Here is a 26,853-nt window from a genome sequence, read left to right on the forward strand (position 1 = left end):
GTCTTGACAGACTCTGGGGTTGTGCGCCCATCTCACTTAAGAGGCCAGGGGCCAGCGCTGTCCGAAGACACTTCCGGGTCACGTGGCCAGCGTGACATCGCTGCTCTGGCGAGCCAGAGCCGCACACGGAAACGCCGTTTACCTTCCCGCTGGTAAGCGGTCCCTATTTATCTACTTGCACCCGGAGGTGCTTTCGAACTGCTAGGTTGGCAGGCGCTGGGACCGAGCAGCGGGAGCGCACCCCGCCGCAGGGATTCGAACCGCCGACCTTTCGATCGGCAAGTCCTAGGCGCTGAGGCTTTAACCCACATCGCCACCTGCGTCCCCTTGTGAAAACAGAACAGCAAAAGCCACTTTGCTGTCTGTTCTGTCAACAGATCGAGATTTTCATAAGTTTGGGAATAAGTGTTGCAACTTGAATTCTTCTTTCAGTGCTTGGGAAATATGTTTTAGTGGGAGGTTAGACAAATCAATATCCCTGCTGTTTCCTGAGTGTTTGGATCCAACTTACAACTCCATGAGTTCCCCTGCATTGACTGAAAGTAGCTGAAATCAAAGAGTTCCATTTTTTGAATGTTATGAAATAAGACAACCATGGGACCCAGTATGGTGTTAGCAACCCTAGGAACAACCAGTTCGAGATCTGCCTTGCTGTCACAGTAAATAACCAGCAAACTTTTCTCCATCCCATCCCATTCCTCCCGAGCCTTTTCAATTATTGGTGGGAGGCCTATTTACTCTTGACCTCATGCCTAGCGTTGTTGACATGAAACGAGATTTCCTACATCTGCACACACACACACACACACACACACACACACACACAACCATATCTTGTTCTTAGGATTCCTATCCTCAGTTGTGTGTGTCAGTGCAGAGTGCTGACCTTGGAAAGAAGAAAGCTGTTTTCAGTTCAGCGAGCGGGCAGGAGGAATATGTAATTTTCTGTTGTGGCACCAAGGATGTAGAACGCCTGAGATCTTCCTTTTCATTGGGCAGTGAAAACATTTATTGCAGCAGGCTTTGAGGGTGGCTTTTAATTTGATCACATTGTACCATATTGGGGCTGCATTGAAAGGTGGGTGCAGAAATAAAAGCTAATTCTGCTTTTGTACAATAGGTAAATTTGCAAACGCACACAGAGAGAGGCCTTCCACCTTCAAGACAAGCAAAAGTATCCGTATTCAAGGACACATTCCAGTCTGGAAAAATGTGTGAAGCCATTGGTGTAGATGTAGAAAAGGTGTGTTCTGGGGAGAGTCCCAAGGGCCAGACTGAGGGGAGAGTCCGCCCCAGGACTGAGGTTCCCCATCGCTGCCTCATATTGTTGATTTGTGCATTTGTAAAAAAAAAAAAAAAAATGTTGGATGTTTTGAGTAGAATAGAGTTGATACTTGGAAACGAACAATACCTTCTTACGGCAGTTTCACAGCTCTCTGCATCCTTGAGTGGCTGCAGGGTGAGCTTATTTGAGTTAGAATCTCATTGCGGATCTGCATTATGTGCTTATTTTCAGATATTCATGGGTAGCAAAGAGGAACTCATGTTCCCATGGGCATAGCCAGGGGGGCAGAATTGACACAGGGTGTTTTTTCAGATGTAACTCACTAGAACTCAGTTCCAGCAACTCTCAGATGGGCGCCGTTGCCATTATAAGAGAACAAGAAAGGCACTGACGGTGAGCTCTGGCACCTCTTTTTCTAGAAAAGTAGCACTGAATGGATGGATCTGTTAATACGGTTCTCTCAGTTTCTACTTTTCCCAGCATTAAATTCAGTTATCCATATTTCTGTAGCGATTTATTATTTTGTAAAAATACATATGAGAATCAGTATTTTAGTGCAAATGTCTGGTACTAAACATATTTCTGTAGGCAGTTTTGACTATTGTACACATGTTTGCAAGCAATTTCCCCAATTATTTATTCAAGGCGTTTTTATATTGCTTCACCATTAGCATTTCTAATGGCATAGTGTGTTATATTTCACAAATATATTCATGGTTGTTCACAATTTCCCTTAATGTATAATTTTTTGAAAGCATTCGTTAGAGATCTGTATCTGAAAATTCTGATTAACTGCACATTTGGAAGGGCACCTGTGTTTCAGTTAATCCCCTTCCCCATTTGCTAATTTGGTAGATTCACCTTCAAATGTCAGCTGAATCAAATTTCCCCCTCTTTGTTACTCCAGATAGTATCTTCAGTTACAGTAGATCCACAGACATCTGTTCCCCCCTGAATTTTGAAATAAGAGACAAGAACTCTCGATAAACGACTGCCGGAACACCTTGAAACAAAGAACACCAGCCCTCAGTGCCAAAGGAAATGATGGAGAGATGTGAGATTTTGCGGAAGGGAGATGATGTGGGGAGATCATAAGCAAAGCCTTTATGAAATACAGTGGTACCTCTGGTTATGTACTTAATTTGTTCCGGAGGTCCGTTCTTAACCTGAAACTGTTCTTAACCTGAAGCACCACTTTAGCTAATGGGTCCTCCTGCTGCTGCTGCACCGCCACAGCATGATTTCTGTTCTCATCCTGAAGCAAAGTTCTTAACCTGAAGCACTATTTCTGGGTTAGCGGAGTCTGTAACCTGAAGTGTATGTAACCTGAAGCGTATGTAATCCGAGGTAGCTTTAATGTCAGAAGGCCTGGAAATATCCATGTGGAAGGTGTTGCAGGCGGAGGAAACACTGTTCCTCGCCCGTCTGCAGCTTCATTTCATTCTGCTATTCATGCACTGCTCAACCAAGGACAGTGAAGTACTTCTCTAGTATAGCTGCAGTTGACCTCGCTCATTTACCCTGACATGCGCTACCACAGGGTGCGCCATGCTTGTTTGAAGCTGCTTTCTCCGTCCCCTACCAAAGCAAGCTTCTTCCATGAGAGCAGAGTGAGAGGGTGAAAACCAGCCTAGGGCCCCTGTTACTGAGGAATTCACCCAGCGACAGATATATTATTCCCCAGGTTCCGTGGCCTGATGGTAAGAGGGCCTGGTTTCGTCCTCAGCTCAATCTCTCTTGTTCAAAAAGGGTTTCTCAGGAATGGAAACAGCAGCCAGCTCCCCAACAAATGATACCCGAGAGCTATGAAAAAGGGGGAAAGGGAAAAAAGGGTTCTTTCCTCAAACAGATGTGGCAGGTTCAGGGACAAACAAGCAGCAAAAGGTCAGGCCTCTTACACCTCTGACAATTTTCTTCCTCCGCTCCCGTCTCTGGCACTGGGAGAGAGGGTCCATGCAAAGCAATGCAGCTCCCAGCCAATTTCTATCTCAATCATTATGAGGGTCTGACCTGCCTTTTGTTCAGCCACCCCCAATTATAAGGCTGCTGCGAGCTAGACTAAAGCTTATGCCATCTTGCAGTACTCCAGGTAAGACATTATGAGCTTGTGGGGTGGGAGGGGGGCAGGGAGAGGTTGTATGTGGATTAGCACTGGTCTGGAGGAGTGCTTTATTCATTGCATTTATATTCTGCTTTTTCTCCAAGGCATTCAAGGTGGTCATATGTTTCCTATGCTCCCCTTTGCAGACCCTCCAAGTGTCCCTATTTTCCAGGGACAGCCACGGATTTAAAGAAGCTGTCCTGGTCTCTGATTTGATCCTGGAATGTCCCCCTTTTCCTTGTTGTTGTTTAGTCGTTTAGTCGTGTCTGACTCTTCGTGACCCCATGGACCAGAGCACGCCAGGCACTCCTGTCTTCCACTGCTTCCCGCAGCTTGGTCAAACTCAGGCTGGTAGCTTCAAGAACTCAGGCTGGGAGCTTCAAGAACACTGTCCAACCATCTCATCCTCTGTCATCCCCTTCTCCTTGTGCCCTCCATCTTTCCCAGCATCAGAATCTTTTCCAGGGAGTCTTCTCTTCTCATGAGGTGGCCAAAGTATTGGAGCCTCAGCTCACGATCTGTCCTTCCAGTAAGAACTCAGGGCTGATTTCTTTAAGAATGGATAGGTTTGATCTTCTTGCAAACCCTTTTCCTTAAGACATCCCTATTTTCATCAGAGAAATGTTAGAAGGTACAGAGTTATGCAACCCCCAAGCCAAGGAGACAAGTAACTATACAGCCTTTAGAAGACATCTGAAGGCAGCAGAAGTTTCTTTAATGTTTAATGTTTTGCTGTGTTTTTATATATGTTGGAAGCCTCCCAGAGTGACTGGCGCAACCCAATCAGGCTTTATAGCAGCTGTGATTATAAAGAACCTCCTTATACAACCACCTTAATTTCCAAAAGGGGGGAGGGGACAGGAACCACAGTAGGAGATTCAAGCTGGACTCCATCCCATGCTGACCTTGAGCAGAAGCAGACAGGGTGTGATGGAGCAAAGCCGGCCTCAGCTGCAGAACTTCAGAGAATACCAAGCAAGCAACTGGTTCTGCCGTCGGAGGCTGAACCGAGATCCTTTATTCCTGTGCATCCAGCCTACTTGTTCCAAATTTCTGCAGCTCCTCAGGTGCAGTGGTAACTGGTAGCCATTGGTGGGGTAGAAAGCAGGGAGGTCAAGGATAGGTGGAGGCAGAGCCAAGGACACAGCCAGCTAATTCCAATTTAGCTCCATCCTTCTCCCTGCTGAGTTCTGCCAGGGACTTAGGAGGAAGGAGTCGGCAGGCAGTGACAACCTGTGGGCAGGTTGTAAGCAAGAAGGCAGGTGGGTTGGGGGCTGGCTTAAGGCTAACTGAGCTTGGTGGGGCACTGCCCCATTCACTCTAATGCAGTGTTTCCCAACCTTGGGCCTCCAGCTGTTTTTGAACTACAACTCCCATCATCCCTAGCTAGCAAGACCAGTGGTCAGGGATGATGGGAATTGTAGTTCAAAAACAGCTGGAGGCCCAAGGTTGGGAAACACTGCTCTAATGGGCCCAGCCTTCACTAAGGACTTGGAGCCTACTCAGGATTGTGACTCCTCATTGTCAGTCTCTTTGGTTGACAAGCAGTCTAATGGGCTTGTGAAGTGTGGTGGGTTTGTGTTAAGGTTACCAGATGTCCCTGTTTCCTGGGGACAGTCCCTGGATTTACAAATCAGTCCCCATACAATATTTATTGACGTTGAAAAGTGTCCCCGGATTCATTGAAAAAAAATCTGGTAACCTTAGTTTGTGTTCTTCAGGGCAGGGTACAGCTTTAAGAATCAGTTCCTCTGAAGGTCTCAGTTCAGCAGGGCTTGGCTCAAAGGTACAGTGGCCACTTGCCATACTTTAACAAAGGACCCCTGGTCGCAATCTACCCCACTATGGTGAAATGTCTTGCATATTCCTATTTAAATCATAGTAATTCTTTCCAAATGGCCACCAACAAATATAAATCAGTAAAGGCAAACTTATGCCAGTGGGTGCCCTCTGTGCTTGATGGTACGTAAGATGCTAACCCTACCTGGCCACCAAGCTCACCTAGGATGCTGCAGCCCGGATTGGTACCCAACACCTCGGCTTCTGATGCTGCTGGTCCAACTAATCTGACTGGCTTTTCCTCATGTGGTTGAGAGCCAGTGTCTGAGCTGCTGCTCAAGATGAGCTCCTGAAGCACTTGTTCATTCCCAACCTATTGTTGGTAGATGCTGAGTTTTCAAAGCTTCCACGGCCAGGAGTAGCCAGGGCCTAATTTAAGAGCTGAGCCTTACTCAAAGAGCTTTGGTTCCTCATGCCAGAGTTTTATTTCTCCATAGATAATAGAGCAGATTCTTTGTTTGGCTGTAAGAAGCTGCAGCTGCCTTTTGACGCAATTCAACCCCAGTCTCTTTTTTTTGCGTCCTTCAGTAAATCAAAACAGGCACTGAGAGTCTCCGTTCTCTTAGTGTGGAGAGCTGGGGTAAAAGCTACAATGGATTCCATCTAGCCACCGTCAACAGCCTCTCCTCAAAACATGTGCTTAGAGGAGTCTTTGTCAACCTGGCACAACTCTGAGGTTTCGAACTGCAGCTGCCGCCAGCCTGCACGGGACATTTACCACTCCAGGGCTCTAGCACTTCATTTCCATCTGTTGCATGTGTAGTTGCAGTTTGACACTGAGCTGGTCTGATTATAGAAGCAGGAGACACAGTCTGCTCCTTGCTGGATCCAAAGTTGTGACTTGGGGGCTTGCCTGGAATCCGAATAGAGAAGCAAAATGTTGTGGGGTTCATGCTGTGAGCCCGCCCCCCCAGTCTTCAAGTTGCATAATATATGTGTAAATAAAGCCATTCATGCAAAAGACACCACAGTCTTCTCTGACCCTCATTCCAAGGAAACTGAAAGCCAGGAATGTAATAAAGTGAAATGCTTCTGGGAAATGATTTATAACGAGATGAAAAAGATGTTGAAATATACATTTGTAAAAAAAAACAACCAGAAGCATATCTACTTGGTATTGTAGGCACTGACATTAATAGACAAGATTAAAAAAAGTTTTTATATGCAACAACTGAAGCAATAGTATTACTGGCACAGAAATGGAAGCAGGAAGAACTACCGACAAAAGAGGAATAGCAGACGAAATCAATGGGCTATGCAGAATTGGATAAGATGACAGGGAGAATTCGAAACCAGCGAGACCAGGAATTCTTGAAAGTGGAGTAAATATGCGAGTTATTTGAAAGACAATTGTAATCAATTGACTACTTGTAGGATTACAAGAGGTTTTGTAAGGAGAACCATGTGAAATATTGCAGAAAAGACTTATGAGAATGGATTTTAAGTTACTGATTATTAAAAGTAATAGTTAGGATAACAAATGTAAGATTAAGAGAGGAGGTTTGAAAATCATAAGATGTGGTTGATGGAAGTCTCAGGCTAAAATAGCCAAAATGATGTATAAGATGAGATGAGATGAGATGATTTGTTCTGTTTGGAAAATATATGTAAAAACCAATAGATAGATATATAGATAGATAGACAGGAAGGCCTGGAAAAAGTGCTTAGAATCCCTGGAGTCTCTTACCATGCAGAGATTGGAACAATGTGTAACAACAACAACAACGTCCAGCATTAAGGTGCACTCCAAACCTCTGTGCTGAGTTGGGGTTGGGGGCTAGATTGTCCTGGGATGTCACATTATGGGGTTGGGCCTGACTTGGGCCTGGTACAGTGATTTCTCCTTAGCCCAGACTGCTGTTCATGGCACAACTGTGGATGCCCTGCCAAGCAACATTCACGGTGGAATCTTGTTGTTTAGTCGTTTAGTCGTGTCCGACTCTTTGTGACCCCATGGACCAGAGCACGCCAGGCACTCCCGTCTTCCACTGCCTCCCGCAGTTTGGTCAAACTCATGCTGGTAGCTTCGAGAACACTCTCCAACCATCTCGTCCTCTGTCGTCCCCTTCTCCTTGTGCCAACATCTTTCCCAACATCAGGGTCTTTTCCAGGGAGTCTTCTCTTCTCATGAGGTGGCCAAAGTATTGGAGTCTCAGCTTCAGGATCTGTCCTACCAGTGAGCACTCAGGGCTGATTTCCTTAAGAATGGATAGGTTTGATCTTCTTGCAGTCCATGGGACTCTCAAGATTCTCCTCTAGACGGTGGAATCTACACACATATAAAAAAAAATTGTGAAAATCCTTTTTAAAAAAAGTTTAGAAAAATATATTGAATTTGCCATTGCTCACCATCACCATCTAGTGTCACATTTGCATAATTCACTCTACAGCACACTTAAAACATTTAATTTGCAGCTGCGTAGCTGAGTCCCAAGTTTGGCTTGTGTGCCCTTACCTTAACAACACACCCTGTGTTGTTTTTGCTTTGCTTTGGCACCCGAGCCCTCAGTAGATCAGACAGTAATTAAAAAGCCCAATGCAGTCCTAATCGTTAGCACACGTAAGGGTCCAACACCGCCGATCCGTCCATTAAAAGTTCTCCGTACCGTTTCACCGACGCATGCACTTTGAAGGTCAGAAGGGACCACTAGGCGCGTCAGGGCTTGCGCCTTGTGTAATGTAGGCAATTGAATTGCTTCCAATTGTTACAATATCAAGGCCACTAAATTGTGTTTGGCTAACAACGTGTCTGTTGGCTCAAGTCCTGTGAGTCAATAGCATCAGTGGGAGTTAGGGCAGCGTAAGCCGTGTTGTTAGAACAGGTGCACGAAACAATGAGCCGCAAACTGGGATGAATTTATCACAGAGGGAGATACATTCCTGGCCCTGTGGCAACCGATATTATACCACCAAAGGTCCCTTTCTTGCCTCTCTGATTGTCTGTCTCTAGTGCATCCATATTTGCATTGCAAGCCGTGCTTTTCGTCAGAATTGTTTCCAGATGAGCGCAACCTGCGGGTCCTCCATTGTCACAGGATTGTTCTAGGAAGGCACCTCCTCATTCTTAATAGTTTCTAAGCCCACAAATGGCTTCATCAAATACAGTAGTTATTATTTTTAAGATAATGCTCCTTGGCTCAATTCCCTCCTCCTGGAATAGCAATGAGAAGGATAAGCATTAAGCACAAAGAAGGCTTCTCTAATGCTTTGCATCTTGTTCTTATAGCTATAAAATGGCAATGGGGAACCTTGGGCTTAGGGAACAGAATGAGGCCCCCTATGCCTCTCTGTCAGGCCCTTGGGACCTTTCCCATGCCACATACCTAGCGATGGGGGAGAAGTTCGATTCAGTTTGCTTTTAAAGACAAACTTACAGAATTTAGCCTTTTCCAAACTACACATGAGCCCAAACTCAGCCAGCCTTTGAAATCTGCGCTTCTCTGAATTTTGCAAAGCAATTCTCCAGCTGCATAATGTATACACAAAATTCATGTGCTAGGGTAAAGTATACCCTCCAACATTTCTCTGAAGAAAATCGGGACATCCTAAGGAAAAGCAGGATATCCCAGGATCAAATCAGAAACTGGAACGGCTTCAGTAAATCCAGGGCTGTCCATGGAAAATAAGGACACTTGTAGGGTCTGGTATGAGTACATGAAAAACTCCTTAAGGAATGTTTCTTTGTGCAAAAATGTGCATATTAGCCAAAACTGCATACGAAAATGTGTATGTTAGGAGGAATTTGTATGAAAATGCTGAGGACTTAAAAAGAAGAAAAAGCATTCACAAACAGAGGCGGAGATTGGGATGAATTGAACTTGAAACTGGAATAGGGGCCTCATAAGAACTCTCAGTATCTTTATCAAGCTGCAGCTCACAGAATTATTTGGGGGAAGCTACGACTGTTTAAAGTGGTACCACAGTTATTTATGTGTATTGTGTGAATGTAGCCCTAGTCTTTGTTGTTTAGTCGTTGAGTCGTGTCCGACTCTTCACGACCCCATGGACCAGAGCACGCCAGGCACTCCTGTCTTCCACTGCCTCCCGCAGTTTGGTCAAACTCATGCTGGTAGCTTCGAAAACACTATCCAACCATTTTGTCCTCTGTTGTCCCCTTCTGCTTGTGCCCTCAATCTTTCCCAACATCAGAGTCTTTTCCAGGGAGTCTTCTCTTCTCATGAGGTGGCCAAAGTCTTAGAACCTCAGCTTCAGGATCTGTCCTTCCAGTGAGTACTCAGGGCTGATTTCCTTAAGAATGGATAGGTTTTCTTGCAGTCCATGGGACCCTCAAGAGTCTCCTCCAACACCATAATTCAAAAGCATCAATTCTTCGGCGATCAGCCTTTTTTATGGTCCAGCTCTCACTTCCATACATCACTACTGGGAAAACCATAGCTTTAACTGTACAGACCTTTGTTGGCAAGGTGATGTCTCTGCTTTTTAAGATGCTGTCTAGGTTTGCCCTAGCCCTAGTCTAACCACCCCTAAAGCTTCGTGCAAGAATATCAGAACAAATGCTCAGTAAACAGGTCATCTGGGAGAGCCCTTAGCCTACTGCACAGAGGTCACAGCCGCAGCTGTGTCTGAGTGTGCATGCATGTGCACTGTGGCAGAGCACATGTGCATGGTTGCAGCCTCTGCATGGTGCCCCCAACATCCTCTCCAGGTTGCAGATGTGCCCAGAAAGGTTGGTGACCCTTGACAGAAAAATATGGCAGATGGAACTGCTCTGCCTCCACCCACTATAGCAGAGAAATGTGTGGGAACTATGGCAACAGAAAGGGGAAACAACAAGAAGAAAAAAGGAGGAGACAGAGGTTGCTTCAGGGATTAGTCAAAAAGGGAGCAAGGGGCAGGGGATGTTCCTCCAAATTTCCCCCCACTACCCCATTCGCTTCCCCGGGTTTCAGTCAAATATATTAACATCTAAAGATACATAAAGGTATTTGAGACAGTTTTAAATTTCAAGTGCATCTCCCATTTTTCCATTTTTCTTGATTAGGGACAGGAAGAAATTTGATTCAGTTCACATTGAAAGGTGAAGCTATCCAAGTCACATTTTCTGAAAAATGTGAGACTTGAAATGCAGCCCTCCTTAGAAATTTGCACTTGTCTGAATTTTGTGGGACTACCTTTGAAGGTGTCCCGGAAGCTGCAGCTAATCCAGAATGCGGCAACTAGACTGGTGACTCGGAGTGGCTGCCAACACCATATAACACTGGTCCTGAAAGACCTCCATTGGCTCCCAGAATGTTTCAGAGCACAATTCAAAGTGTTGGTGCTGACCTTTAAAGCTCTAAATGGCCTCAGCCCAGTATACCCCCATCGTCCAGCCCAGACACTGAGGTCCAGCCCCGAGGGCCTTCTGGCAGTTCCCTCACTGCGAGAAGTGAAGCTACAGGGAACCAGGCAGAGGGCCTTCTCGGTAGTGGTGCCCGCCCTGTGCAATGCCTCCCACCAGATGTCAAAGAAATAAACAACTACAGTCATACCTAATGTTACATCCACTTCAGGTTGCATGTTTTCATTTTGCGTCCCGTGGCAACCCGGAAGTACTGGAATGGGTTACTTTTTGCTGCTTGCGCATGTGCAGAAGCGCTAAATTGCGCTTTGCGCATGTGCAGAAGCACCAAATTGCACTGTGCACCTGTGCAGATGCAGCGCTCTGAGTTGTGGGCTTTTCATGTTACGGATGGGCCTCTGGAACGGATCTGCCCAGAGAGTCTGGGGAAACCCAGTGTGATGGCCTGGGAATCCGATTCAGAGGCTGAACCGGAGGAATCCCAGCCTTCACAGGAGTCCCCGCCTCCAGGACCGGCTGAACTGGGGCAGGGCCTTGATTCTGAAGCGCCTGCACCTGTGCCGGATCCTCAGGAGCAGGCACCAGGTGAATCCACTCTGGCTCCAGAGGTGGTTGAGGACTCAGTGCCTACAGTTGAGTCTCCCCCTGGGCCCAGTAACCCTTCAGCCTCTCCTGAACTGCGGAGGCTCAGGGCAGAGAGGCGAAGGGAACTGGTTTCTCCCAGGAGGAGTGCTCGCCTTAAGGCCAGGAGAGGCGGGTCTCCTGGGGGCCGGGGCCGCCCCTGGCCTCAGAGAAGATAAAGGCCAGTCAGCCCGGTCCCAGGTTGCGGGAGCAACGTCGTTGTTGAGTACCTGTTCCTGCCCGGACCCAGACCTGACCCTCCAGTGTTCCTGTCCCCACCCGGCTTCCGGCTTCGGACCTCGCCCCGCTCCTTGTGAACTGTTTCCAGGCTAGTGACCCAGGACCGGACTTTGACTACGCCAACGGTAACCTTCCCCCCAGGACCAGCACACCCAGCCAGATGGGTAGAGTATAAATTATTATTATTATTATTATTATTATTATTATTATTATTATTATTATTATTATTATTAGATTGGGCTCTGCTGACCCCTTAATTGTGGATGGGCAACTTCAAGGCCCCTCCTCAAGGCCTCTCTGTTCTGATGGCTCATACCTTCTGTTCCATAGGATACAGCCAGATCTTTTGAGAGCCAATATTCCCAATCCTGCTCCCTCTGAACATGTGCTTTCCATGCAGGAAGGCACTTGGGTTTGCCCTGTGCCGAAAGGGGTGGGCATGCGGGAGCAATGAGCGCATCTCATAGAGGGTGAGTTTGGAAAGCTCTTTTCAGATTTGCCCTGAAATCCAGAGCTGGCATGCAGCAGGGCTTTTAGCTGCACTTTCTCCTCCGTCCTTTTGCATTAACAACGTAGGAGAGAGAGGGAGGAGAGACCGAAATGGGAGCCAAGAGGGGTGCTGGAGGCAGAGGTGCTCGCCATCTCCCCTTCAGTTCCTCCTTTCTCCCTCTTCCCCCCTTTAAAAGGGAGAATGTCAGGGGTCTCTCGAGTTCCATTTACTGGCTGCTGGCCTGTCCATTTTCTCTCCCAGGCTCGAGTGGCTTATTACGCATTCCCAGCAGCAGCCACCCAGGCACTCAATGCTCCTTTATAAGTGGAGTAAATACAAAAGAGATGGGGGCCGGCGGCGTTGTGGTGCGGGGAGAAAAATCCAAGGATTGGATTTTATTTAATTATTTTTATTGACTGGTAAGTGGGACTGGAGTGCCTGCTCCCTCTTCGGAGGATGGTGCGAGGGAGATATCGCTGTGCGTATAGATCTTCACCACCACAGGTGATGGCTCATGGCTTTCAGAAGAGAAATCTGACCACTTAAGGTGAGCTCCATCATGTCCAGAGGACATCAGCTTTTGGAAATCAGCTGCCTGGACAGGAGGGATGGGCTACTGTTTTCACATCCAGCTTGGGTATGGGACTTCCTGGAGGTATCTGATTGGCCACTGTGGGAAGCACTAGGACTACATCCACACCTAGTGGCATAGCGTGGGTTGCCAACACCCAGGGCTGTGCGGAGGGCAGGGGGTAAGAGGAAGGGAAATGGACAGAGTATGCATGCACATTCAACTGCCTGGCGGCGTCCGTGTCACACAAGAGATTGCATCCGCATAGATAAGAAGAAAGGAGTTGTTCCATTGTCTGCAGAGGTCACTTCCCGGTTCACATGGAGAAGCTGTTTTCAACAGAGCCTAGCAATGGAACTGTGCAGCTGTATTGAGTCAGCACCAGGTGTTGAAATTATGCGCCCCTAACAATTTTGTGCCCAGAGAAAACTGCCCCTGTGACCCCACCCCATGCTATACCACTGCCCACACTGTATGTTTAAGCACTGTGATGCTACTTTAAACAGTCACAGGTTCCTCAAAGCATTCTGGGAGTGGTAGTTTGTTGAGGGTGACTATTTGAAGTGGTATCATTGATCTTTGACCTGATCCATCAAGGTTCCTAACACAGAGTGGGTTCCTTGAAGATCATCAAGTTCAAGCAAGGGAACCTTGGGCCCTCCAGTTGTCACTGAACTACAACCCCCGTCACCTCATGTTTGCTAGGGCTGATGGGAGTTTGCAGTAGAGCAAAACTCCAGAGGTCCAAAGGTTCCCCCTTCCTGATCTAATTCAACCCAACAGGACCACAATTCAAAACGCAACTAGATCATTAGCATAGCAGCCATTCAAGACTGCAGTGGTCATCACTTGGGAACGCAGCTCAGAAAAAGCCTTTCTTGAGGAAACTGGTAAGAGTTTGGTCAGATAACTAGCTCTAAAATGCTAGACCCTCCAAGTGTCCCTATGTTCCTTTACATAAGCTGCCCTGGTTTCTGATCTGATCCTAGAATGTCCCCCTTTTCTATAGGACGTCCCTATTTTCTTCTTAGAAATACTGCAGGGTAGGGAGTTATCCAAACCCTGAGCCATCTGAAGGCAGCCCCGCATAGGGAAGTTTCTCAATGTTTAATGTTTTATTATGTTTTATATATGTTGGAAGGCGCCCAGAGTGTCTGTGGCAACCCAGTCAGATTGGTGGGGTATAAATAGTAACATTACTATTATGGATTAGTAAAGGTAAAGGGACCCCTGACCATTAGGTCCAGTCGTGACCGACTCTGGGGTTGCGGTGCTCATCTCACTTTATTGGCAGAGGAAGCCAGTGTTTGTCCGCAGACAGCTTCCGGGTCTTGTGGCCAGCATGACTAAGCCGCTTCTGGCAAACCAGAGCAGCGCACGGAAACGCCGTTTACCTTCCCGCCAGAGCGGTACCTATTTATCTACTTGCACTTTGCTGTGCTTTCAAACTGCTAGGTTGGCAGGAGACTATTATGGATTAAAGGTAAAGGTAAAGGTACCCGCTGGTAAGCGGTCCCTATTCATCTACTTGCACCCGGAGGTGCTTTTGAACTGCTAGGTTGGGGCGTCCCTATTTTCATGGGAGAAATATTGGAGGGTATGGCACGCTCTGTTCTCCAGAGTGGATACCAAGTGGGAAATTGGGTGTTTCTAGTTAGTTGCAGGTCCCTTCTGTGCAATAAATAAAAAATTTAATGTGCACTTTGATGCCAGGTCTGGATGAGCCTTCAGAAGCCCACTGAGTGAGGAGGTCTAGCATAGCTGCCTTGACTAATGGTCATCACCACTAGTGGCTTTCTCTGCATGAATCCGTCTAATCCTCTTGTAGTTGGAGTTGGTCCTTCATGACACAGGAGCCTTTGTAGAGGAAGATCTTTGGGTCCCTCTGAAGGGTGCCCGAAAGACACAGACCACAGCCGTGCTTTGAGACAAATGCCAGGGAGACGCCTCGGCTGCGTCTGTTGCCTCGCGTGTCCAATAAAGGGCAGAGGAGGAAGGGAATTGGCCATCAACGCTTGTGCCTTGCCGGGGCTCCGGGGGAAAGTGCTTTTCTTCACACAAGGCCGGCAATGAAATTAGAGGTAATTGTGAGGCCTGAAGATTCAATAAAACCCAGGGAGGATGTCAGGTGAGAGAAGGGGGCTGTGCAGCCATTTCTGTAAATTGAACAGATGTTCCCTGCCTGTGCCAATAATCAGTTACTGATGACGCTGTTAAACAAACAACACCGAGGCAGCCTCGGGTGCTCTGATGCTGATAGGGGACATCTGTTAGCACCACCTTTGAACTTTTTTTCGCGGCAAGGAGGGGGAGCCGTGCAGGCTTCGCTCGCTCGAACTGGGTTTAATGAGGCCTGGCACCATTAAGTAAAGCTACCCAGCCGCTACCTCTGCTGGGGCTGGGGGGGGGAGGAGAAAAGGGCTGCCGTTGTGGGGCTGGCGTCACACCTCTGTTGACACTCATCTGGGGCAGGAAAAGTTAAGGGCAGCCTCAGAGCGCTGGGGGAGCAGAGAGGAAAAGGGGGAGGCTGGAAACGGTGGGCCTTGCATGCTTGAAATGCATGAGACTCTTCCAGCCTCAGCTTCCCAAAGAGAAGGATGTTGTCAGCGAGAGCAGCAGGTCTTTCCGGTTAAGGTGCAAAGAGCTGAGGGGAGTTTGGAAATGGGACACAGTAGTCAGGGCAGAGAAGAGAGTCATTTCCCTCTACTTCCAGTGTTCAGGGGGCAAGAGGAGGGAAATGACTCGCTCTCTTTTCTGCCCTGACTACTGTGTCCCATTTCCAAACTCCCCTACTTGGAGATCCTGGGAACTGGAACTGGGACCTTCTGCTGCACCACGGAGGTCCTTCCTTTGCTGCCAAAGTAGGGAGCTGTTTGCTGAAGACCTACATTGGCTCCCAGTACATTCCTGAGCACAATTCAAAGTATTGGTGCTGAGCTTTAAAGCTCTAAACAGGCTTGGACCTGTATACCTGAAGGAGTGTCTCCACCCCCATCGTTCAGCCCGGACACTGTGATCAAACTCCAATGGCCTCACTGTGAGATTTGAAGTTACAGGGAACCAGGCAGAAGGCCTTTTCGGTAGCGGCACCCACCCTGTGGAACGCCCTCCCGGAAAATGTCAAGGAAATAAGAAACTATACAACCTTTAGAAGACATCTGAAGGCAGCCCTGTACAGGGAAGTTTTTAATGTTTGATGTTTTATTATGTTTCTGTATATGCTGAAAGCTGCTCAGAGTGGGCAGGGAAGAAGAAGAAGAAGAAGAAGAAGAAGAAGAAGAAGAAGAAGAAGAAGAAGAAGAAGAAGAAGAAGAAGAAGATGATCTGAGGAGACAGTGCAGCCCCACAGCTCCATTAGAAACACAAGGAGCTGACAAGACCAGACAATCAGTCCATTTAGTGCAGTGCTGTCAACACAGGCTGGAAGCAGCTCTACAGGCTTTCAAACAGGGGTCTCCTCATGCCATAAACTCATCAATTGGCTTTAGTCATAACTTTCTCCTGCTCTTGGGCACTACCAGACAGTCATCATTGTGCAGGTGGGGTTCAGTTGCCTACCAGCAGGTTCAGGTGGTGCAATTAAAGTGGATTCTTGCTTACCAAAGTGCTTCAGGAAAAACAACAACCCACCAGCTTTCTTGCAGCAAGGAAAGCGATAGGAGAGAGTTGCTGGAAAGTGTGGGGTGACAAGGAGGCATGTAGCAGAGGTGGTTTTAGGGTAGCGAGACCAGTTGACCAGTGCCATAGGGGATGCTGCAACAGTGATGTCGAATGGAGCACAAGAGGCAGGTATCTGCATGCACCAAATTTCGGTGTCGCACGCGTCACTGCTGAAATTTGAGAGCCCAAAGGCTGCCACTGCCTGTAGCAGCCATCTCGCAATATATTTTAAAGCCAAGCTAGTGGCCATCACTGTCTCTTGTGGGAGTGAGTTCCACAGTCCTGAATCGTCCAACATTCAGTTTCATTGGATGTCCATGAGTTCTAGTATTAAAAGAGTTGGAGAAAAACTTTTCTCTATTGGCTTTCTTCATGTCCTGCACCAATTTTATAAGCTTCTGGCATGCAACCTCTCGCTCGCCTTTCCTGTAAACTAAAAATTCTGAAGTGCTGCAATCTTTCCGTGTATGGGAGTTGCTCCATCGCCTTGATCACTTTGGCTGCCCTTTTCTGATGCCTTTTTTCCAACTCTGCAGTTTCCTTTTTGAGGTGAGGTAAGTGGAACTTGGGTCTGATGCAACGGAGCTCATTTTTCTGTCCTTCAGTCTGCAGCCAATCACAGCCGAGTGATTCATATTCGACCACAGATGCATATCAAGAGACCACGGGCAATACTTCAAGAGAAATGTTCCTCTCCTAAAAAAAAACAGATTTCATTCTGTAAATGGAAGTTGTCAACTCACAAATGTAAAAGCTTGTTTTCCAAGAAATCCTAAGATGGTGTCAATCAGTGCTTCAGGTTGGATGATGTCTGCCTGGCTCAATCGTTGTTATAGCCTGTGTGTGTGAGAGAGAGAGAGGGGGGGAGGGAGGGAGAATATATTGGTAAAGAGAGAGGAGGAGACACTGTTCATCATCTAGGGCTATTAATTATTAAATCAAATTTTATTTGTTTTAGCCATCGGTTATAACAAAGTTTCATTTGGAAAGATGCACAGCAGGGTATAAAAAGAGCAAGAGAGAGAGAGAGAGAGAAAGAACAAATGACACAGAGCTCCAAAATAAATAGCCAAACAAACCATATGGCAATCAAACATTAAATGCAAGAAAATTGAGCACATTTGGTTAGAAAGAGAAAGAAAGAGAGAGAGAGAGAGATCCATTGTACCAGCCTCCCGTGACTGAAAGATGGATAGTTTGATGGTCTGGTTTTGCATATGTCGTGACTGGCAGGGAGAACGTATCATGAATGATTAAAAACAACGACTATCCTTAAAGCAGCAGTGGCCATTGCCCATTGAGACTAGTAGGTGGAAGGAAGAGAGGCCAGCGGTTAGATGGAGCTACGGCCAATGACAGGCAGGGATAACTAATTCTAGTGTTGTCCCCATCCTCACCACTGTCTAGGGCAAAAAAGGAGGCTAAAAGCCACAGTCACACTATGCATTTAAAGCACTATGGTACCACTTTAAACAGTCATGGCTCCCCCCTCACCAATAATTTTGGGAGCTGTACTTTAAGGGTGTTAAGAGTTGCCAGGATGCCCTTATCCTGCTCCCAATGCTACAGTTCCCAGAACCGCATAGAAGCAGGGATAGACTGTTGAACCACTCTGGGAATTGTAGCTCTGTGAGGGGGTCTCCTAATAATTCTCAGCTCCCAGAATTGGCCTAAGGAGTGGGAAGGTGATGCTGGCTAAGGTCATTGGCTGAAACAAGTGGTTCCCATTTGCCCTAATGGACCGGACTCTGCCTCAGGCGTGCCAACAGGAATAAAATATGGGGTTGATAACATTACATGGTGCACACACACCATTTGAATGGCAATGCCCATCAACCTGGGGGGGGGGCAGGCCCCTCAAATATTTTATGGAGTGGTGAGGGGGCTTTGAGGCTTAGGAGTTGGCGCCTATTCTTTGCCTTAAAGCTGTCTGCCCCACACCTAGAATGGATGTAAGCCTTACGGTCAAAAATTTCGTGTAGTAGGAAATAAACAAAATGCAATAATTAACTGAGGCTAAACGGTTATAGCAGAGTAAGTCTCGACAAACTAAAGTCTGGACTTACTCACAAGTAAACATGAAAAAAGCTTGCACTTTAACAATGGAAAAGAGGAGGGGAAACACTGGTGATTATTTCATTTATGTAAAAGATTTTGCTACCGGTACTTCTTGTCAGGCAATTGTCCCCCAAAGTGCTTTACAATAAAACAGACATACAAGTCAATAATAACAAAAACCACCACCATAACAACAGGATTTTGCTTCCAACAAAAATGCAAATAAAACAAAGCAAAAAGCAAACAAACCATCACAACATTAAAAGCTTCCCAAAACAGGGCTGCCTTCAGATGTCTACGGAAATTTATATAGTTGTTTAACTCTTATAAAACACAACAGAAACCACCAGGCACTAAAAGAATCAGTTTCATAATCCTAAAAATAAATGGAAAAATGAAATCGCCGCATGCACATACCCCTCCCTTTAACCAGTACTTGATTTCCCTGGTAATGGATTCAGAAGCTGACGTATTAACCTGGGACACCTCAGGGCTTGAGAGATTTTCCCAGCACAGCAGTTGCAACCTGATGACAGAATTAAGACAAACGGGCCTTGCGTTCCCGTTTTCTTCCTTGTAATTAATTGGGATCCACCTTAGCGATATCAGTTTAACTACTGAAGAGCATCTGCTAAATGCATAGTATGTGGATGGAAAACAAACAATCACTGCCAGGTTTAGAGAGGAAAAGAGGGAAATGAATGAAGAGAGAGCACATGGACTCACGAGCTTTAGCGAGGTTCACAAAAAGAACCTAGTCTTAACTTTTTGAACCTAGGCTGAATAGTTCACACATTTAGTCTCGCCCATGCCAAGAAAGCACACACCTGTGTCTAGAAATGCGAAGGAAAAGGTAAGCGTTGTTGTTGTTGTTTAGTCATGTCCAACTCTTCGGGACCCCATGGACCAGAGCACACCAGGCACTCCTGTCTTCCACTGCCTCCCGCAGTTTGGTCAAACTCATGCTGGTACCTTCGAGAACACTGTCCAACCATCTTGTCCTCTGTTGTCCCCTTCTCCTTGTGCCCTCCATCTTTCCCAACATCAGGGTCTTTTCCAGGGAGTCTTCTCTTCTCATGAGGTGGCCAAAGTATTGGAGTCTCAGCTTCAGGATCTGTCCTTCCAGTGAGCACTCGGAGTTGCTTTGGCCAGAGAACTGGGGAAGGTGGTGGTAGAACAAGCAGAAGTTCTCAGCTTCAAGCCCCAGCATCTTCAGGTAGAACTAGCATTGTCAACTTCCTGAAATCTCAATCAAAAAATCTACTTTCCTGCAGGTGATGGTGGTGCAGAGGTAGTTATGCAGCCAACCGTAATCCTTTGTTTTGGACTCCCTAGAAACAAGCCTCTGATTTTGGGGCAATCATTTTATGGTAGCTTCAGTGAGTACATTGCTGCTTTCAGATGCATGTCTTCTTCATCATAGGCGTTACTTATCCAAAGCAGTCCTCTGAAATGTTCTCCCCCCTGAGGGAAAAAAGTGGATCCAGAATAAACCACAGAAATCAAAGCAGCTTTCCTCAAATTGCTTAGTTTTCTGCTAGAATACCTAAATATTCCTATCCACAGGGCACAGCTACACCACAGAGTGAATGTTGTTTAACATTCCTTCTCCATAGAGAACTCTGAAGCCAGTCACGGAGGTCTAACTAGATTCTTAGCACCTTCAATGAACTACATTTCCCAGCATTACTGAGGGGTGGGAAAGAAGCCATGGCAGTTATACTAATGAAAAACTGATAGAAGCTGGTCGTGAAGATGTGCCTACAGAATCTTTACTGCTAGACTCCCGACACCCTGTCTCGAGTCAGAAATATACTGCACAGATAATCAAAACATACCAGGCAAGAGGAAGGACTTCAGAATGCCACAAAAGCATCGATCTAGTTATAGGTAGGTAGCTGTGTTGGTCTGCTGTAGTCGGGGGCAAAAAATTCCTTCTAGTAGCAACTTAGTTGGTCTCTAAGGTGCTACTGAAGGATTTTTGTTTGTTTGCTTCGACTACGGCGGACCAACACGGCTACCTACCTGTAACTAACTTAGTTGGTCTCTAAGGTGCTACTGGAAGGAATGTTTCTTGTTTTGTTTCGACAAAAGCATTGAGTGTGTCTTCCGCACCGTAGCAGAGAAAATATAGCTTTCACTGAGATTTGCCCAGAAAGACGTTTGGACAAACACCATCAAGCAGCTGAGATCACTTCATTGGGGAAATGGCAGTTTCCTTGCCAAAATCTTAGGCTGTCTGCCTCCCAAGGATCAAATTCTCAGAACAGGGCTCAGCTTTCTAAATTACATTTCTACCAGATGCTGCAAATCTTAACCACCTGAAGGAGTGCCCAACAGGCTTATGAAAACTTTTGATTCCTCTGCCTACTGAGTCATCTGCTATTCTGTTCTGTCACATCCATTCTTTACCCAGGCAAGTTGCAGAAGTGCACGTGGTCCCACAGGCAACAGAGTATACATGGCATGCATCCCTCTCAAGAAAGGATGTAACTGAGTGGTACAGCAGCTGCTTTCTATACACAAACCCTCAGGTTCCATTCCCAGCATCTCCAGGCAGGGCCGAGGATGTTGCCTGCCAATGACACCACAAAGCCACTGCCAGAATAGACAAGAGTGAGCTTGATGGACCAATGCTCTGATTCAATATAAAGCAGCTTCTTTGGTCCCTATGAGCGTGACCAGAAGCAGTAATCAGGACTCCAACACAAGCAGGGTCCGAATGGTTTTCCTCTTGATCAGCATATCCTCCAACATTTCTCCAATGAAAATAGAGGCATCCTATTATTATTATTATTATTATTATTATTATTATTATTATTATTCCCCTCCCATCTTATGTGGGTGGTGCTGTGGTCTAAACCACTGAGCCTCTTGGGCTTGCTGATTGGAAGGTCAGCAGGTTTGAATCTCTGCTCCTGTTGCTCTGTCCCAACTCCTGCCAACCTAGCAGTTCGAAAGTAAGCCAGTGCAAGTAGATAAATAGGTACTGCTGCGGCGGGATGGTAAACGGTGTTTCAATGAGCTTTGGCTTCCATCACAGTGTTCTGTGGTGCCAGAAACGGTTTAGTCCTGCTGGCCACATGACCCAGAAAGCTGTCTGTGGACAAACACTGGCTCCCTTGGCCTGAAAGCGAGATGAGCGCCTCACCTTTGACTGGACTTAACCATCCAGGGGTCCTTTTACCTTTTACCCATCTTACTGGGCTGCCCCAGCCACTCTAGGCAGCTTCCAACATAATTTTTTAAAATAAAACATTAAACATTAAAGAAACTTTCCTATACAGGGCTGCCTTCAGATGTCTTCTAGAGGTTGCATAGCTACTTATCTCCTTGGCTTGGAGGTCATGTAACTCCATATACCATCCAATATTTCTCCAATGAAAATAGGGACGTCCTAAGGGAAAGCGGGACATTCCAGGATCCAATCAGAAACTGGGATGGCTTCTGTCCCTGGAAAATAGGGACACCTGGAGGGTCTGGGTGTCCCACCTGCCCTGCTCCTTTCCCAGGTAAAACCTGCTCTTTAGTGCTAAATTGGAGCAAACACCAATCTGGAGAAAAAGCACGTTGCTGATTGCTCTGATTGAGCGCTAAAGAGCTGTTTTCCCCAGGAGAAAGCAATAGTTCAAGAGGAAGTATGGATAAGCCCTGGATCTGGAGGTGCAAGCCATGGAGTTGCAAAGCTCCTCACCCAACACTGAGCCCGTTAGGCAAGAGTCCCTTGAGCCTTAGGTACACATTCCACCCCTGCAAAGAATCTGGGGACTCCTGGGCCTGCTTGCCCCCAAAGCAGGGCCCAGAGCAGATGCTAACAGAGGGAGGATGGAGTGAAAAGGCTCTAGATCTCAAGAGGATTCAGATAACCTCAGAGGTAAAATTCAGAGTTCCTAGTGAGGAGCGATTGATCATTAAACCAATCTGAAAATTGTAGCTTTGGGAGGGCGGCAGGGTCTCCGAACAACTCTCAGCACCCTATAGAAGCTACAGCTCCCAGGATGCTTTGGGGCAAGCCATGACTATTAAAATGGTATCTTACTGCTTTAAATGTAAGGTGCAAACATGGCCCTGCTTTGGGTTTTATTAGAACTCCAGAAACTACAAGTGAGAGAGACATTGATAGATTTGAAGAACAGAGGCAGGGTGCCTCTGAGCACATGCTAAGCCTAGGAAATTGCTTTCAGTAACAGAACTCAGCTACATTCACAGTCCATTTAAAAAACATCGAGAGGGTCACAGGTTTCTCCACACCTGCTTTGAAACAATTGTGGGCTGCCTGCTTTGCACTCTGTTCCATAGCTTCCAGGCTGGCCCTCCCACTAGCTGCTGGGCGTAGGGGAATAAGTCATCTCTGTTCATCTGCTCTGCTTTCTTGGGGTACCTTAGCTCCTATTGAGACACATTGTTTGAATGTCAAGGGTTATCAATCATTTAAAATACAACACCAAACAGGCCATTAGAAGCATTGCCTCCAGATAACCCATACCACTATCTCTACTCAAGGACAACTTAAGAGCCAAGAATCACAGCAGCGGGTGTGATCACAGCAGTGATCCCAAGGGTACCAGTGTGGTGTACTGGTTAGGGCAGGGGTTAGCAAACTTTTTCAGCAGGGGGCCGGTCCACTGTCCCTCAGATCTTGTGGGGGGCTGGACTATATTTTGGAAAAAATAATGAACGAATTCCTATGCTCCACAAATAACCCAGAGATGCATTTTAAATAAAAGGGCACATTCTACTCATGTAAAAACACGCTGATTCCCGGACCGTCAGTGGACCGGATTGAGAAGGCGATTGGGTCAGATCCAGCCCCCAGGCCTTAGTTTGCCTACCCATGGGTTAGGGTGTCATGCTAGGACCTGGGAGAGCAGGATTCAAATCCCCACTTGACTTGATCCAGAATCATCAAACTGAAGAGTTGGAAGGGATCACAAGGGTAATCCATTCTACCCCCTTGCAATGCAGGAATATGAATCTCTCCCATACGGGGATCGAACCTGCAACCTTGGCGTTAACAGCACCACACTCCAACCAACTGAGCTATCCGCTATGCATGGGTAGTGGAGAATTGTGTGCTCCACCTTGAGCTCCTTGGAGAAAAAGGTGGGCCACAAATGCAATAAATAAATCAGACAGGCCAGCCCCTGCCCCCACAACTTATGTCATATACAGTGGTACCTCGGGTTAAGTACTTAATTCGTTCCGGAGGTCCGTTCTTAACCTGAAACTGTTCTTCATCTGAAGCACCACTTTAGCTAATGGGGCCTCCTACTGCCACCGCACCGCTGGAGCACGATTTCTGTTCTCATCCTGAAGCAAAGTTCTTAACCCGAGGTACTATTTCTGGGTTAGTGGAGTCTGTAACCTGAAGCGTATGTAACCCGAGGTACCACTGTACTTTGGACTCAGCTACATTAGTAAAAAAAGTGTTTTGAATGTGTTATAAATATGCAACACCAGATGGCGCTGGGGTGTAAAAAAAAATCAATTTGATTTTCCATAACGTGTTTTTTTTTGTTATAACGATTTAATTTCTGACTTATTTATAGAATTCCCGTGTAGATCCACCCAATGTTGATGCATTTGGCATTCCCCTATTCCTGTCAGCTGTTATGCAGATTACATCAGGGCATTCCACTGCATCCTTACTCACTTACTCTCAAGACAAGAAGGAATAAAGGAAGTTGTCTTAAACAGACTTTTGGTCCGTCTATTATTGTGGATTCTGACTGACAGTGGTAGCCCAGGTACTGAGACAGGGGCCATTTCTGGCCCTACCTGGAGATGCTGTGAAATGGACCTGGAACCTTCTACACCCAAAGCATGTGCTCTGCTGCTGAGCTACAGCTCCCTCCCCTGACCCATCCTACCCCTAAATGCTGCCTTACATAGTTAGACTGTTGGCCCATCTAGGTTAGCACCGTTAACACTGACCGGCAGCAGCTTTCTGGGATTTCGGGAAGGGAATCTTTGCCAGCTCTACCTGGAGATGCCAGGGCTTGAAGCTGGAACCTTCTGCACGCCTAGCAGATGCTCCACCAATGAGCTGCTGTCTTTCCCATTGAAATAAACATTGCCAGCTGCCAACATTAATGTGAATATGCTAATCACATGTTGGCAGAGCAGGGAGGGGGGGGATCAAGGTTTCCCGGGGGCCTCCTTGCATCGAATGGCATCAGCAGCCAACATGACAGTTTGATTATCAAAAGCACCCTCCAGTCCTCTTTCCAGGGCACTAGTGTACCCTGGAACACCATTTAAGAGCATAAGAAGACCCTGCTGGATCAGGCCAATGGCCCACCTAGTCCAACATCCTGTTCTCTCAGCAGATGCCTGTAGGGAACCAGCAGGCAGGATTCGAGCGCAAGAACACTCTCCCAGCCTGTGGTTTCTAGCAACTGGCATTCAGAAGCCTTGCTGCCCCTAAATGTGGAGGCAGAGCACTGGCATTATGGTTAGTAGCCTCCAGTAGCTCTCTCCTCCATGAATTTGACTAATCCAGTGGCATAGTATGGGGCGGCCCACAGGGGTGGTTGCCAGGGGTGCAAAATTTGTGAGAGGTGCAAAATTTCAACACCCACTGCTGCCTCAATGCAGCTACGCGCTTCCATCGCTGGGCTCCATGTGAACCAAAAGGTGACCTCTCCAGAAAACGGAAAAGCTCTTCCTTTCTTATCCCCGTGGTTGCGATCTCCTTGGTAACACAGATGCCTTAGGCAGTTGAATATGCATATGTACTCTATCCATCCCCCCCCCTTCCACCCACTCAATCTCTACGTGGCCACAGCTGCTAGCAACCCATGCTATGCCACTGGTCTAATCCTCTTTTAAAGCCATCCAAGACAGAGGTCATCATTGCCTCCTGTAGGAGGGAGTTCCGTACTTCATGAAGAAATAAGGGCAGCCCCTTTTATGCTGCTCTTGTATGTCCTGGGTGGGAACATACCCAGCATGAACTAGCCTGTTTTGCTGTTGCTTCATAGAAGAAGGACAGGTTGATGGGGAAAGAGAGAAGCAGAGAGTGTTTGGAGTATCCACTTACTACCTAATGCTTCACAGAGACGTAAGTGATGAAGGTCAAGTGCTTGGAGCTTCTGAAATGGGAAGTGCAGCGGTGGCTGTTGGCCATTGGAACTGGAAGGGCGGAAAACAGGGAAGCCAACTGTAGGTGGAGCTAGAGCCAATGGCAGGTAGAGTCATAGAATCGTAGAACTGTAGAGCTGGAAGGGACACCAAGGGTCATCTAGTTCAACCCCCTGCAATGCAGGAATCTCAGCTAACACGTCCATCACAGATGGCCACCCAACCTCTGCTTGAAAACCTCCAATGAAGGGGAGTCCACAACTTCCTGAGGGAGACACCTTCCACTGTTCCAACAGCTCTTACTGTTGGAAAGTCGTTGTCCCCCATATGTTTGGTTGGAATCTCCTTTCTTGTAACTTGAAGCCCTTGGTCCAAGTCTACCATCCAGAGCAGGAGAAAACAAGCTTGCTCCCTCTTCTATGTGACAGCCCTTGAGATATTTGAAGGTGACTATTGTATGGGATGCGGGTGGCGCTGTGAGTTAAACCACAGAGCCTAGGACTTGCTGATCAGAAGGTTGGTGGTTTGAATCCCCGTGAGGGGGTGAGCTCCCGTTGCTTGGTCCCTGCTCCTGCCAACGTAGCAGTTCAAAAGCACATCAAAGTGCAAGTAGATAAATAGGTACCACTCCGGCGGGAAGGTAAACGGCATTTCCGTGTGCTGCTCTGGTTTGCCAGAAGCGGCTTAGTCATGCTGGCCACATGACCCGGAAGCTGTACGCCGGCTCCCTCGGCCAATAAAGCGAGATGAGTGCCGCAACCCCAGAGTCGGCCACGACTGGACCTGATGGTCAGGGGTCCCTTTACCTTTACCTATTGTATCTCCTCTCAGTCCCTTCTTTTGCAGGCTAAACGTATAGAGCTCCTTCAACCATTCCTCATACAGTATGGTTTAGTCAACTATTAGTCAAGCAATTCTAGGTTTGTTCTCATCCTGTTGAGTTCCACAACAGCAACTGAGACTAAGGAGAAGGAGGCAGTGGCACCCCCTGGTGTGACTGTACAGGTAGGCAAGTGGAAGCTGGCTCAAGTTAGTGAGGCACCTCTCAACTCACCCAAATGGACCAGCCTTCACTGTGGAGGTGATGCAAGGGGGAGAAACCATAATCCTCATCAGTGAACTTCACACAGATGGTTTTCCTGTGGCTGAACGTGGTTGATGTTCAGAGTTAACAAGGGTTGTATGATTAATTCTGACCTCACACCCTGGCAACATCCCTAACTTGTAGAGCTGCATCGATGCCAACAGGATAGGTATTTGGCCATCCATGTGTGTGTTCTGGCTCTCATGCGTTGCGTTTTCTATGGCCTATGGATTACGTTTAAGTAGCACAACATGGTTGAAAGCCAAATTGTTAATTCCTTTGGCTGCCATCCTATGTGGATGGCTGGTACTTAAGTCGCACAGAACTCACGGAAGCCTAACTGAGCCTGGGATTGAAGCCATCATGATTTGTAAAATTTTGGACTAAGTTCACCATGCTAAGAAGCTAGTGCTAAAAGTGAAGGAGAAGAAAAGAAGATTGTTCTTGGTGAGATCTTCTACACACGTTTTTATTTTGTTTTGTTCTAATTTTAATGCATTTATATTCTGCCTTTCTCCC

The sequence above is a fragment of the Podarcis melisellensis genome (assembly GCF_964234715.1).
Source record: "Podarcis melisellensis genome assembly, chromosome: 14".
In the NCBI taxonomy this organism is placed as follows: Eukaryota; Metazoa; Chordata; class Lepidosauria; order Squamata; family Lacertidae; genus Podarcis; species Podarcis melisellensis.